Source organism: Ursus arctos, unplaced genomic scaffold (genome assembly GCF_023065955.2).
Source record: "Ursus arctos isolate Adak ecotype North America unplaced genomic scaffold, UrsArc2.0 scaffold_5, whole genome shotgun sequence".
NCBI classification, from domain to species: Eukaryota; Metazoa; Chordata; class Mammalia; order Carnivora; family Ursidae; genus Ursus; species Ursus arctos.
The window spans coordinates 40,617,111-40,631,627 of NW_026623067.1; the positions used below are offsets into that span (position 1 = coordinate 40,617,111).

General features: G+C 37.8%; 1 non-coding gene across 1 annotated transcript; it reads right to left on the bottom strand.

Moving 5' to 3' along the window:
• Nucleotides 1–14,168: 14,168 nt before the first annotated feature.
• LOC113255393 (U6 spliceosomal RNA) lies at nucleotides 14,169–14,275 on the bottom strand. The gene has a single exon (XR_003316272.2). It is a non-coding gene; the product is annotated as a U6 spliceosomal RNA (small nuclear RNA).
• Between the last annotated feature and the right edge of the window lie 242 nt (nucleotides 14,276–14,517).

A 14,517-nucleotide genomic window follows, 5' to 3' on the forward strand; every position in this document is an offset into this window, starting at 1 on the left:
GGGACTGGCCCATGATAAAGATAGCTAGGAGTGTCACTTATCTTCACATTTTTCCTTTCCAATAACTTGAATGGAAAACATTTTAAAATAAATTTTTAATTTTAATTCCAATTAGTTAATATACAGTGTGTGATATTAGTTTCAGGTGTATAGCATAGTGACTCAACACTTTCATACATCACTCAGTGCTCATCACTACCAGTGCACTCCTTAATCTCCATCACCTTTTCAACCTATCCCCTCACCCACCTCTCTTCTGGTAACCATCAGTTTGTCCTCTACAGTTAAAGGTCTGTTTCTTGGCTTGTCTCTCTCTTCTTTTTGCCCCTTTGCTCATTTGTTTTGTTTCTTAAATTCCACATGTGATTGAAATCATATGGTATCTCTCTTTCTCTGACTGGCTTATTTCACTTAGCATTATACTCCCCAGAGCCATCCATGTCATTGCAAATGGTAAGATTTCATTCTTCTTTATGGCTGAGTAATACTCTAGTGTGTGTGTGAGTGTGTCTGTGTGTGTGTGTGTGTGTGTGTGTGTATCTCACTTCTTCTCTATCCATTTATCTGTCGATACACACTTAGACTGCTTCTGTATCTTGGCTATTTAAGTAATGCTGCAATAAACATAGGCATGTATGTATCCCTTTGAATTAGTGTTTTTGTATTTTGGCGGTAAATGCCCAGTAGTGTGATTACTGGATCATAGGGTAATTCTATTTTTGACTTTTTGAGGAAACTCCACGCTCTTTGCCAGAGTGGCTGCCCTAGTTTGCATTCCCACCAACAGTGCATGAAGATTCCTTTTTCTCCATATTCACACCAACACTTGCTATTTCTCGTGTTTTTGATTTTAGGCATTCCAACAGGTAGGAGGTGATATCTCACTGTAGTTTTGATTTACATTTCCCTGATGATGAGTGATGTTGAGCATCTTTTCATGTGTCTGTTGGCCATGTGGGTGTCTTCTTTGGAGGAATGTCTGTTCATGTCCTCTGCCCATTTTTTAAATTGGATTATTTGTTTTTTGGGTGTTGAGTTCTGTAAGTTCTATATAAGCTTTGGATACTAACCCTTCATCAGATACGGCATTTGCAACTATCTTCTCCCATTCAGTAGGTTGCCTTTTAGTTTTGTTGATCGTTTCCTTTGCTGTACAGAAGCTTTTTATTCTGAGTTGTCCCAATGGTTTATTTTTGCTTTTGTTTCCCTTGTCTCAGGAGACATTATCTGGAAAAATGTTGTTATGGCTGATGTTAGAGAAATTATTGCCTGTGCTCTCTTCTAGGATTTTAATGGTTTCCTGTCTCATTTAGATCTTTAATCCATTTTGAATTTATTTTTGTGTACGGTGTAAGAAAGTAATCCAGTTTCATTGTTTTACATGCAGCTGTCCAGTTTTCCCAACACCATTTGTTGAAGAGTCTTTTTCCCATTGTACATTCATTCCTCCTTTGTTGAAGATTGATTGATAATATAATCGTGGGTTAATCTGTGGGTTTTCTATTCTGTTCCATTGATCTACGTGTCTATTTTTGTGCCAGAATCATAATATTTTGATTACTATAGCTTTGTAACATATCTTGAAGTCTGAAATTGTGATACCTTCAGTTTTGTTTTTTCTTTTTTGGGACTGCTTTGGCTATTCAGGGTCTTTTGTGGTTCCATACAAATTTTAGGATAGTTTGTTCTAGTTCTGTGAAAAATGCTGTTGGTATTTTGATAGGGATTGCATTAAATCTGTAGATTGTTTTGGGTAGTAAAGACATTTTAACAACTTTTGTTCTTCCAACCCATGAGCATGGAATGTCTTTCCATTTCTTTGTGTCATCTTCAATTTCTTTCATGTTTTATAGTTTTATAGTTTTCAGAATACAGGTCTTTCACCTTTTTGGTTAAGTTTATTCCTAGGTATTTTGTTATTTTTGCTGCAGTTGTAAATGGGATTGTTTTCTTAATTTCTCTTTCTACTGCTTCATTATTGGTGTATCAAAATGTAACTGATTTTTGTGCATCAACTTTATACCCTGTGACTGTACTGAATTCATTAACAGTTCAAGTAGTTTTTTGGTGGAGTCTTTAAGGTTCTCTATATATAGCATCATGTCACCTGCAAATAGTGAAAGTTTTACTTCTTCCTGACCAGTTTTGATGCCTTTTATTTCTTTTTGTTGTCCGATTGCTATAGCCAGGACTTCCAGTACTATGTTGAATAAAAATTGTGAGAGTAAATGTCTTGCTCCTGACCTTAGGGGAAAACTCTCAGTTTTTTCCCACTGAGTATGATGTCTGCTGTGGGTGTTTCATATATGGCCTTGATTCTGTCGAGTTAGGTTCCCTCTAGTCCTACTTTATTGATGGTTTTATCATGAATGCATGTTGTACTTTGCTTTTTTTGCATCTACTGAAATGATCGTATGGTTTTTATCCTTTCTCTTATTGATAAAAGTCTCACGTTGATTGATTTGCATGAATGGCATACATTTTGATTTAAATTTTCCTAGTTGTTATCCATACGTTTAAAAAAAAAAGTGTGGCTGTCAATTTTATGAATGAAACCATATTGTCAGTATCATGAATGAAACCATGTATTCCCTCATACAAATGTAGAAATCCATGTGTTTTTCTAACTACCCTGATGTCTTTCTTCTATGCCATGTATATTCTGGGATTTTTGAGACAAACATGTACTATTTTAAGTTATTATTTTTGTAGTATTATACATTTCCCTTTTCAAGAATTATTAAATTTTTATGAACAATTCTATATTGAAATGTCATTAATCAACTTTTTGTTAAACAACTTAGTCATTCTTTGTTTTGATTCATTTGGTCCTGACAACTTTTGCCTTCAGAAGCTTGTTGTTTTATTATTAATTTATCACATCCTCTTAAATATTTTATTTTTTCTTATTATTTGACTTTTAATGTGTATAGAAGACCTCTGAGGGCAAAATGGCTTTTTTCCCCAAGTAATCCTTCTCCCCCCCATAGCACCCAAGCCTCTGCCTCTTTGTAGGAAATTGTCTTTACTTTTGAAATTCAGTTATGTAACCAAGATATGCATTAGTGCCAATCTCATTTTACCAATTTTGCTTGCTACATGATAAACACCTTTAACCTGCAGATTCAGATCTTCAGCTCAGGACAGTATTTTTCTACAGTATCTAACTTTTACTTCAATTTCATGTGTCTCCCCCTCATTTTCATCTGTCTTTTAAACCCAGGACCATGATTCAGTCTTTACCTGACAAATTCAGTTTTCCACAGTTGTGATCCTACTCTTTACTGACAATCATTTGGTTAAAAAGTTTTGTTGTAGTAATGTTAGTTTCTTCATACTTTTTCCCTCTCTCGTCCCCTTTACTTTTCAGCCTAAGCCCCTCATGTAATCTTTGTTCTTTGTCTCAGAGGCTAAGTTTTATCGAATTTTATTGTGAGCACAAAGCAGACATTATCTGAACTTTATTTTTTTAATGTAGTATTTCTTTTTCAAATGGATGTTCTTTCTTTATTTGTTGATTACAATGGTATCTATTTTTTTTCAGAATGTTTCTATAGATTCTGTGTTGTTTATCCATTGTTGAACATGAGAGATTGAATTAGGCATCATGCTAGGTCTCAAATAGGTGAGCAGGTTGTGTGGGTTCTCCTCATACACCTAGACCATGTTGGTATATTCCTGTAACGCCTAAGTAGGAGGCCAGCTGGTATAAATTTACAGGGTTAGTTCAGTGATTCCTCCAGCTAGCTGGGAATAGGTAAAGATTTAGGGTTGTGGGTGGGTCCAGAAGAACCAGTTTGTTTCTGAACCGTTTCTTCCCAGCTTTTGAGGAGGAGGTAGAAATCACCCTTCTCTCTCTGTTTTTATGGTTTTGCCCAGTTTTCATGCCCTGTACTCGATGTGTCTGTGTCTGGCCTCTTTATTGCTGTCCAGAGTCTTGGAAGGGCTCTGCCACATTAAAGAGATTTCAGCCACTCTGAGTTTTCCTTTAATGGGGTCACAATTATTCTTAACTTCCCCCAAAGAGCTGCTTCGGAAGTTTTTCATCCAAGGTGGCAGAGTGGTTCCTAATGGTGAGTTCCCTAGGTCTTCTCCTTCCCACCTTTGCCTCAGATGATTGTCTCCTCCTCCAGCTAGGAGTGTGGGTGGATTCTGTCAATTGCCTTCATAGATACTTATTAAATCTAATTTTTGTTGAGTTGTCTACCTATAATTTTAAATAGAAAGACCATAGAAATGTCCTAGTGGTGTAACTTTCATAAAGTGACACTTCTGATACTAAGTCCAACAACTTCAGTGATGGCATTGCTTAGGGAAATCCCGCATTCTCACTCTGCAGCAGCAAATTTCAGGTGGAATAGAATTTACAGTAGTCAGTATTTGTCTTTGAGTAAACTCCTTCCCTTAAAGGAAAAGGTACCAACGTAAATGTTGACAAGAGATTATTAGCATCTGTTGACAAAGCTTGAGCAATTCTCAGAGCATAGCTTAGAAATGCTTGGAGTGGTGACAGCATTAAAATTCTTATCATGTTATGAGAAATCTCTTCTACTTAGGTCATAACTGTACTCTTGAGATCAAGACAGAATTGTCTCCCAAAGCTTTTTCATCAAACCTTGAAATTCTATCCTTTGCCCCATCATCTTATTGATCCACCTGAGCACCCCATGCCCAGACCAAGGGGTCTCTTAAAATCACTATTCTATAAATTCTTTAGATTACTCTTTCATGGTCCAGAATGCTTCTGAGTGTGTGAATCTCCAACTCTTAATTAATTGTCAAGGCACAGTGGAGTTTTAAGATATGAAGAAATCCAAGTGGCTAAGAAGCATATGAAGAGATGCTCAATCTTACTAGTATTCAGAAGAATATAAATTAAAACAACCAGATGATCCATAAAACCAGATGAACTATTCCTTAACCACAAAACTGGCAGAATTTAAGAAGTTCTCCAATACCAAGTACAGGTGGGGAAAGGAAACTCATCATCACTTATGTGCCAATTGGTGTGATCACTTTGGGAAGTGCTTTGGTGATATGAAGCATAATGTGAAATGCCCATAGCCTAACGCCCTCAGTCCCACTTCTGGGTTTATATCCTAGTGAAACTTTTATACATGTGCAGCAGGGAGACATGCCAAATAATGTTCTTTGCAGCATTGTTTTAAATAACAAAAAATTGGAAACAATTCAAATATTCATCTGTAATTGAATAGGGATTAATAAATTGTGATATACTGATAACCATGGAATGGTGTGCAACAACTAAAATAAATGAGGAATATCTTCATACATCAATATGGACAGATCTTAAAAACTGTTGCATAACAAAAAGCAAGTTACATTTTTATACCATTTATTTAAATCAAAAATGGCGAGCATGGTAATGATCTACAGTGCTTATGGATACATGTAGACATACACACTCACAGTAAAAGTTTAAAAATGTGGATTAGACATACTCTATACTTACAATAAGAGTTGCTTTTGGGATTGGAGAGTGGTAAACATGTTTGAGGATGAGAACAGAAGGGTAGTCAACTTTCTCTGTAATGTGTGTGTTTATTTCTTTAAATAAAAAAGCTCTTGAAGTAACTACTGCAAAATATTGTTCATTTTGAGGGGGAGTACATCAGCATTTGTTTTATGATCCTTTGTAAACATTAGTTGTTTTTGTCATTAAAAATATCCCAGATATTTACCCTCTAAGTCACTGGTCTCCTATAACTAAATCCCTTGGGGGCCAGAGCACCTGCAGATGAGCGGGGCTTCCCTTTTCCCTCTATACCTCAGAAGCTGTTGGGTTAGACACTGATTACATCTGGGCAAAGTTTTTTGGCAGCATTCTGCTCAGCTGCACACATAGTAAATACCCTCAAAGGGCAATGTCAATCCAATTTCAAGGGGAGAAACTATTTTAGCATTACGATTCATCTGCAGTGATTTATTATTTTTTTTAGTATTTTAGGATGTTAGAATACTATCTAAATATAAAAAACTCAATAGCTAAATTGTGGAAGGAGCCGAGATGCCCTTCAACAGACGAATGGATTAAGAAGATGTGGTCCATATATACAATGGAATATTACTCAGCCATCAGAAAGAACGATTACCCAACATTTGCAGCAACATGGACAGGACTGGAGGAGATTATGCTAAGTGAAATAAGTCAAGCAGAGAAAGACAATTATCATATGGTTTCACTCATTTATGGAACATAAGAAATAGCAGGGAGATCGGTAGGAGAAGGAAGGGAACAATGAAGGGGGGGTAAACAGAAGGGGGAATGAACCATGAGAGACTATGGACTCTGAGAAACAAACTGAGGGCTTCAGAGGGGAGAGGGGTGGGGGATTGGGATAGGCCAGTGACGGGTATTAAGGAGGGCACATATTGCATGGAGCACTGGGTGTTATACGCAAACAATGAATCATGGAACACTACATCGAAAACTAAGGATGTACTGTATGGTGACTAACATAACAATAAAAAATTTAAAAATAAATTAATTAAAAAAACTCAAATGAGACATTTATGTACTCTGACAGTATTCCTCCTTATCTCCTTTGCATCTTTAGCTGGTATTCCCAGGAGTGTACAATCCTCTGAAAAGTAAATTGTGAGCTCCTTATTTTAAAACACAACAATATTGGAGGTAGACACCTGTTCCTCCAACTCTCCATATTTAATAATCATCCTTTTCCATAACTAAAAGCAAGAGCCTGAGTATTATGAAAAATAAAATACAGGAGACGAACTGCACTTCTTTGGACCTCACCACAATTATCTGCAGTGTTGTGAAGCATTTGGAAGGAAATTCTGCCTTGCCTAGGGCTCAAGAGAGGGCTGAAATTGAAGAGAAAGGATCAACATGGGAGCCGTCCCAGCTCCGCCTGAAGTGCCGTGGTGATTAGAGGAAATGACTTATCAGTTCCTCTTACAATCTGGAAAAGAAACCATTTACGGAATCAATGGATGGTTGGCAGAGCCTATCATCTGTAGTTTCTGAGCTATATATCTTCATTACTATCACATACATGAATCAGAAGGAACCTCAATTCCATACAACTCAGTGCACTATCCCACATAAATGCATCACACTGGTTATCAGACATGGATGGTTATTATATATATAACACACATATATATGTATTACACATATATTATACACACATGGGTATTATATATTATGCAATGTTATAATATATAATATAGTATATATTGGTTATTATATGCTTATATAATATATTATATGCTTATACATATATGTATTATATATATGTAAAATATAGTATATATGGTTATTATATGCCAGGGGAAGCTGGACATTAATTTGTCTTATAGGGAAACAAATACTGATTTCATATTTATTGTCCAGATAGCTTAATAGGTTCCTTATTAGGGAATTCCAAATCTATTGTGGCTCAATTACAAGAACCAGCAGGAAGAGGAAGAGTGGAACGACACAAGATAGAATTACTCTGACCATGATGTGTGCAATCACTTCAGCTGTTGGAATACTTTGGGGAAGTTCACACAGCTCATGTGAAGTCAAGAAGGAGAGAACTTTTTCCTGATTCGTGCTGTATAGGGACCACTGAAAAAGAACACATAGGAAAATGCATGTGCCCTGGCGAAAGAGCCAAGGCAGAGCTGACATAAGACCCCCTTTCATCCTGCAAGTTATTTTTGGGCTAGAATGTGTAAATAAGAACAAGATGGATAGTTCCTGAGGATTTCAGAGCTGGAACAGAGAACTTTTTAGTGGAGACAGGGTGGAACTGTGGAGGCAGTCACATTTCAAGGAAAAAGTCTTCAACCATGGAGGGTTGGCTCAGGAGTCAGTGGTCGGGCAGCTGGAGACTGAAGACTCACACCTTTTAACCCATAAAATCTGTTTATAGATCCTTGAAAATGTTGCATGCTTGTGGTCAGGCCTGGCTGGGGAACTGCACTGCAGTATCCACAAGGCATACTGAGCTTGACTGAGCCTTTTCCTTCTGAATCATTCAAATAGACCCCACGATACTTATTGGGACTTTGGGGGCCACATAAATAACAGCTCACTTCCCCTCTGGGGTCAGATCTCATTGAGAAACATATCACTGGAAATGAGATAGCTAAAGATCAAAATGCCAGGTTTTCATGATGAAGTGGAGTAGGACGTAATGTGGATCTGTGACCACCAACGCTTTTCTCTCTGAATGAAACCCTCCTGCCAGGGCAGAGGGGGACAGCTGTGGGCCTCCTGCTGGGCAGGCCACTCAGCACGTGGGTACAGAGATGAGGCTGCTCCCATAGAGAGAATGCTAAGCCCCAGGCCCAGGGGCTAACCCAGCTGGTCAGGAACGGGGAAGAGAAGGAGGAAGGGAGCAGAGAGAGAGGCCCAAATGTTTTACCCACATTTTTCCTGTCTAGGGGACTGTGTCCCTCCACAGAAGTACAAAAACTGTTATAGTGTCTGTAATTGACTAAAATACTCCATCCTAGACAATATATTAGAGCTGTTTATTTTAGTCCACATCCTAGGGGTCAGGCTAATTAACCTAAATAGAAATATATACTTTGGCATTCCCGGGAGCACTCAAATATCCCCTCTGGAAAATTATAAATTAGTTGTGGTTGAGAACCAACAATGTCAGCCCATCCTCCTCATTACAGATACAAAATCAAGGAGTTCCTAAGACTCACCTCCTAAGACTCATGGTCACAGTTGGCTAACTGCAGAGCTGGGATGAAAAGCAAGGGCTCCTTCTCAGTGGGCCAATGGCCTTCTTGGAAAGAACTATATTTACTTTACTGCTGGAATATTATTAATTACCTTTTTTCAGTGCTTATTACATAACAAGTGCAGCACATGTGTTACCCCATTTAATCCCTATAACCACTGTGAGATTGGTAATATTGTTATTCCCATTTAACAAATGAAAAATTTGGTGTCTCAAGAAGGACTTGCCCAAGGTCACTCAGGGAGTGAATGTAGAGCAAGGACTCAAACTCAGCACTGGGGGCCAGAGTCCAGCCTTCTTCACCACGTCAAGGCTCAAAGAGTCCCTAAGAGAAAAACCTGTCTAACACCAGCCACTTCACTGCAAGGGAAACAGGTCCAGAGAACAGTGGGAGCTTGACTACACTTATTTTATAAATGTAACTCAGATTGCCCAAAGATTCTTCTTGATGGTGGGTTTTTTGAGTACTTTCCAGAAGAAATGGATCATCTCTTCTCCTTATTAATATATAGAAGTCCATATGATAAGTGCTTAATAAGTAACACAATAGAGCCTTTGACTTCTCACGCTATTAATGATGAATATCAGAATATTTGGTGGGTTCAGTTAACACACTATGGTTTCATTTATTGAGATGATTTTCAATTAAAAACTTATTAACCAAGCACTGAGATAATAAGGAAAACCAAAAGCCAAAATATAATATTCTTTAATTACATGAAGAAGTCTTTGTAAACAAAGGCTATGTAATATATTTTGATTTCTCTATAATAAACAAGCAGCCCTACTGAATTCTAATTACTTACAGGAATTCTTTTTTTTTTTTTTAAGATTTTATCCATTTATTTGACAGAGAGAGAGACAGTGAGAGAGGAAACACAAGTAGGGGGAGTGGGAGAGGGAGAAGCAGGCTTCCTGCTGAGCAGGGTGCCTGACGCGGGGCTCGATCCCAGGACCCTAGGATCATGACCTGAGCCGAGGCAGACACTTAATGACTGAGCCACCCAGAAGCCCCTACTTACAGGAATTCTTGATCCTTGAATATTAAAGGTGGAAAACACATGCCTTTATAAATAAAATTACTACAACTTTAATAGTGAGAAACAGTGGGGTCTTCCAGTATTTTTGGTGTCTATTCAGAGTCAATGGAACGGACAACACAGTTAATTTGATTCATGTAGATTATCATGATATACTGAGCCTCATCTTCTGCCTACTCCGCTCATCCAAACACATACAAAGGAAGATTCTGGAGGGAGCAACATAACAGGATAACCCGCAGACAATTAAAACAAAGAAAGATGGCCAGGACATGGGATTGTGAGCCACTGATTCTTGCCACATCACTGTCCCTGAGAACCATGGGGAATATTCATCAAGAGAATGAGAACATTAGCCTGGAAAACATAATTTCAATTGTGCTGAGATTTTGGCCCCAGTCCTAACATTAAACTTGATGGAGCTAGGCCAGGTCACAGGCAGGATTCTTTTCACTGAGCCTAGATCGGCCCAAGTCTAGAACTAAGCAGACTGAAGCTTCACATTTTTCTCCAAAACTCAAGGCCCTATTCCTAAATTTTACCATTTCCATGTGGAGTTGGCTGGTTGGGAGTACATCCACCAGCAAGGGAGTGGAGCCCTGGGGAAGTCAGGGGTCACCCTCTGGTAGTGCATGGACTATAGGTGGCCCAAAGATATATTTTATTTGGCTTCAACAGCATTTAAAATTATAATTAATTTTATAATCAAGAGTTTTTTTTTTACATGAAATAATTAGATTTTTAGCATTCTTAAAAAGCTGGCAGATGTGGCTAACTGGGCCTACTTTCCTCCAGAAGGCTGGTGCTGCCTCATGGTTGCCCCTTTCATGAGTCATGGACTCCCCCATGTACCCAGAACCCCCCAGCCTGGTTTGTCTACCTCACTGAATGTATTAATCACATAGCTCTATAGTATTTGACTTTAAAACTCTTGTCTGATCTAGATTGCTAGAATCCCCCAGGAAATAAAACCCAAGAAGGAAGCAGACACTTTCCCAGCTCAACTCTGGCAGTCTGTCCTAGTCATGTCTTTGGTTTTGTGTAGCATTGTCCTTCCTTTGAGAAGGGAGTGAAATGTAACATGGCAACCATCCTTATGGGACAAGGAGGAGGAGGAGGTGGAAGAGGAGGAAGAAGGGAAGAGGAGGAGGAAGGAGAAGAAGAGGAGAAGGAAAGGGGAGGTGCAGAGGGAAAGACTGGAGGGAAGTGTTGACCCTGTTGGAAGCCAACATGGTGCCTAGAATAGGCGTATAAGAAACTCTCTTAGTCCTTGACAACCCAACAAGAAAACATTATTCGATCTTGTCAATTCTGCCAAAACACAATCAATCCTATGGGGGGAAAATCAGTCAGTAAAAGGTACATCATTGGCCGATCCTACTTTTTTTGTCCTAATTGACCATTACTCTTTGTGCTCACATTTACTTTAGTGAAAAGGACAGCTTTATTTCTAGGATAATTAAAGAAAGGATCTTGCTAGTCTGGTCACTGACTGTAAAATGGAGATTTCTTGCTTCATTTATGAAGTTGCATCAGGTAATTGAGGTGAGTATGTGGGAACCTGGGTGACAGAGAAAGCAGACCAGGAACAGCATGGCCCCATCATCAGTATTCAGAGTTAAGAGGCTTGCAAATGAGTTAACTGTGATTTACTTAGGGTTCCCGGAGTAATTCATTCCCATTTCTTTCACTCCTGAATAATGAGCTTCATATCTTTTTGAGTGGATAATATTTCTAAAATGACCTGACAATTTATTTCACATTGTCTTGGTATAATAATTCCTTTTTGTATTAAAGCTGTGTCCACAAAGGAATTTATAAATGGATAAAATCCTTTGGACCAAACTCCTGTATTGCAGGATGAGCTCATGGACATTGAGGAGACCTGGGTCATTGCCTCAGCTCTGCCATCAACCACTGAATGACTCAGCACAGTCACTCCCCCTCTCTGGGCCTCAGAATTCCCATCAGGAAAAGATGTGAACAAGGCAGTTCCTCAGATATGCTGCAGCTGTTATCTTTTCAGAAGCAAAGAGTTGTGGAAAGGGTCCTTAAATTCAAGCCCAGCCAATACCACTGAGGACTAATACTTGAGCAGATACAAGAGTAATATGAGTTTCTCTCTGCATTTCTGTATTTAAAGACCTCCTATTCAATTTGATCGCTTAATTAAGTTCAAAAAATATGGATAAACCAAGAAATCATAATGAATGATATATATCCTAAGTATTTTGACACATGTAAATGTTCATTTATTTCCCAATTTTTCACAGGCCAAAACCTTCTCTTTGGTTTTGAGTATGCTGATTGCAGTCACCCATTAGGAACTCTCCATGATTTTCAGTTTTGATTTGTTTAAAAGGGCACAAGAACTTAAAAAACTTTGAGAAGCAATGCGACTTATAAAATTCTTCTAGAGTTTTATTATTTTGTACCATTTTCTGATTGTCTCTCACCCACACCTAACTTACCACACTTTCTAGTTTCTTCCCTTTATTAAGACTCCAAAGAAGTCAACTTTTTTTTCACAAGAATAAACACTGTTTTTGCCTTTTCAGTTCATTAGTTAATATATATTTTTTTACTTTTTATTTAAATTCCACTTAGTTAACATACAGTGTAATATTAGTTTCAGGTATACAATTTAAGTGATTCAACACTTACATACAACACCCGGTGCTCATCACAAGTGCATGCCTTCATCTCCATCACCTATTTAACCCATCTCTCCACCCATCTCTGGTAATCATCGGTTTGTTCTCTATAGTTAAGAGTCTGTTTCTTGGTTTCCCTCTCTTCCCCACCCCCCCATGATCATTTGTTTTGCTTCTTAAATTTTACATCTGAGTGAAATCATATGGTATTTGTCTTTCTCTGACTGACTTATTTTGCTTAGCATAATACTCCTTAGCTCCATCCACGTCACTGCAGATGGCAAGATTTCATTCTTTTTTTAAGGCTGAGTGATATTCCATTGTGTGTATGTGTATGTATATACACATGTGGGGTGTGTGTGTGTGTTTACATCTCACATCTTCTTTATTCATCTGTTGATGGACATCTCTTTCCATAATTTGGCTGTTGTTGATAATGCTGCCATAAACATTGGGGTACATGTATCCCTTTGAATTACTATTTTTGTATCCTTTGGGTAAATACCAGTAGTGCAATTGCTGGATCATAGGGTAGTTCTATTTTTAACTTTTTGAGGAACCTCCACACTGTTTTTCAGAATGGCTGCACCAGTTTGCATTTCCACTAACAGTGTAAAAGGGTTCCACTTTCTCTTCTTCCTCAGCAACACCTATTGTTTCCTGTGTTGTTAATTTTAGCCATTCTGACTGGTTTGAGGTTATATCTCATTGTAGTTTTGATTTCATGTATTTCCCTGATTATGAATAATATTGGGCATCTTTTCATATGTCTGTTGGCCAGCTGGATGTCTTCTTTGGAAAAATGTCCGTTCATGTCTTCTGCCCATTTTTTTGAGCTGGATTATTTGTTTTTTGGGTGTTGAGTTTTGTAAGTTCTTTATAGATTTTTGGATACTAACCCTTTATTAGATATGGCATTTGCAACTATCTTCTCCCATTCAGTAGGTTGTCTTTTAGTTTTGTTGATTGTTTCCTTCACTGTGCAGGAGGTTTTTATTCTGATGTAGTCCCAATAGTTTATTTTTGCTTTTGTTTCCCTTGTCTCAGGAGACATTACCTGAAAAAATGTTATTATGGCTGATTTAGAGAAATTATTGCCTGTGCTCTCTTCTAAGATTTTAATGGCTTCCTTTCTCACATTTAGGTCTTCAATTCATTTTGAATTTATTTTTGTGTATGGTGAAAGAAAGTGGTCCAGTTTCATTGTTTTGCATGTTGCTGTCCAGTTTTCCCAACACCATTTGTTGAAGAGTCTTTTTTCCATTGAATAGTCTTCCATGCTCTGTTTAAGGTTAATTGACCATATAGTTGTGGGTTCATTTCTGGGTTTTCTATTCTGTTCTACTGATCTACTGTGTCTATTTTTCTGCCAGTACCATACTATTTTGGTTACTACAGCTTTGTAATATAATGGGAAGTCTGGAATTCTGATGCCTAGCTTTGCTTTTCTCTTTTAAGGTTGCTTTGGCTATTCAGGGTCTTTTGTGGTTCCATACAAATTTTAGGACAGTTTGTGCCAGTTCTGTAAAAAAATGCTGTTGGTATTTTGACAGGGGTTGCATTAAATGTGTAGATTGTTTTGGGTAATATATAGACATTTTATCAGTATAGGTTCTGCTAATCCATGAGCATGGGATGCTTTTCTATTTCTTTGTGTCATCTTCAATTTCTTTCATCAGTGTTTAATAGTTTTCAGTACAGATCTTTTACCTCTTTGATATTCCTAGGTATCTTACGGTTTTGGGAAAAATATGGAACACTTCATGAATTTGTCAGTCATCCTTGCCCAGGGACCATGCTGATCTCCTCTGTATCATTCTAATTTTAGTATATGTGCTACCAAAGCAAGCACTCATAAGTTAATATTTAATTACATTATGAAATTGCAACTGTATGTTTAATTGGCATGAACAACAATGTTTGGTAAGTACAAAACTCAAATGGAGTGCATGGACGTACTAGAGTGAGGCATACTGGTCATCAGCATGCTGAGGCAGTAGTTAACCCATTTGCTTAAGTCAGTTAAGTGGAGTTGGATCAGAAAGACCACCCACTGAATGTTTTATCAATTCAGATTATTTGCAAGCAACCAAA